This window comes from Euphorbia lathyris, chromosome 6 (genome assembly GCF_963576675.1).
Source record: "Euphorbia lathyris chromosome 6, ddEupLath1.1, whole genome shotgun sequence".
NCBI classification, from domain to species: Eukaryota; Viridiplantae; Streptophyta; class Magnoliopsida; order Malpighiales; family Euphorbiaceae; genus Euphorbia; species Euphorbia lathyris.
Window position 1 is genome coordinate 79,212,349 of NC_088915.1, and position 1,559 is coordinate 79,213,907.

Genomic DNA, 1,559 nt, shown 5'->3' on the forward strand with positions numbered 1-1,559 from the left:
TATCCCCCAGCATCCGACTGCAACCGAATCTGTTTACCTTTATTTTTCCTTGCATCAAAGCCAGTTGGAGCCAACTTCAAGGCCTTGTTAGCCTTATTCGACTCAGGACCAGCCAAGTCCCCAAAAGAGTTCTTGCTCACAAAAGAGCTACTACTTGTAACCACATTCAACCTCTTCCCTTTCTTGTTTCGACTCGCAACAGCCTCATTTAGCCCCGAGCTAGCAAAGACCTTGCTACCAATTTCCTTACTCTTGCCCCAATCCGAATGGACTCCCTCAAAGGGATTCATATCAACATTCCCAGGGTCAACAACAAGCGGCTTAGAAGGGACTCTGACACGAGAAGCTTGCTTCCTTCGGGGCACAGCCATCCAAGGTCCATACGCATGCTCCTCCCGACTTGAAATAGTAGCAGCGGGAATCGGAATTGACTCACTATTATTTCCTTCAATCATAGGATCCATTATAGGCTTCTTAGTCTGCTCCATTGTATCACTCTCAGCTCGTGTCACTCTTTGTGCACAAAACTTCATTGACACTTGGCCAGGAGAAAACCTGTCTAAGATGACCATAACGACCGCAACCAGTACATATGGTATGTAAACCTTCACATTCTACTCTCTGCTCCATCCCATAAAGATCAAAACAAGTAATAAGGGGTTTCAGCAGGTTAATCTCAACACAGACCCTTGCAAACTGACCACGATCAGCAAAAACCGTGTTATCGTCGACCTTAATAGGCTTTTCAATAGCTTCGGCAATAGCCAAAAGAACATCTTGATTATAATAGAACAATGGTATTTGAGGGAACCTAAGCCACACAAGGATAGATTCAATCAGGGAGTCTAAAGGAGAAAACGTGGGGGACCAGGTACGAACTGTCAGATAATTTCCTTGAACAATCCAAGGTCCATCCAGTATTACATGCTCTTTGTCCAGGGGGTCATCAAATTTAATAACATAAAAACCATTCCCAACTTCCATCATCTTAAAGTTGGCAATCGGCTTCCACAAATCTGAAACCTTCTTGTGCAAGGCAATATAGCCCAACTTTCTCTCAAGCAGCTTAATGATTAGGGCACTATTCCATTGAGTTGTTAATTGTTGTTTCAGGGATGAGTCAAACGATACCTTTGGGTATAAAGGATTCGCCTCATCAACAGTAATCACCACTTTCCCATTCTCACGAAGGTTTTCACGAACCTTAGAATCCCGTAGCACTTCTTTATTCAGCAATAAGTCTCTCCAGTTCCTGCATGGTGTCTCCGTACCGGGATTCAATCTCGACCACAAAGGCCCATATGGATCAGAAGAAAACGGATTCGGGGGGTCAGCCGGCGGCCGGCCGGAGACGGGCGGCTGAAGGGTCTCCATTGGGAGACCGAACGACGATCGCAAGGTTAATCGCCAAGAGGATTTATCACTATATATATATATAGACAGTAGCAGAAGGCACGGGCCCAACCGTCGTGAACCATGCCTTCCATTGGTTTGATTATATATAGTTAGGTAGCACATTGGAGCCACGGAATAGTTTAAAAAACAATCATGAATGAACT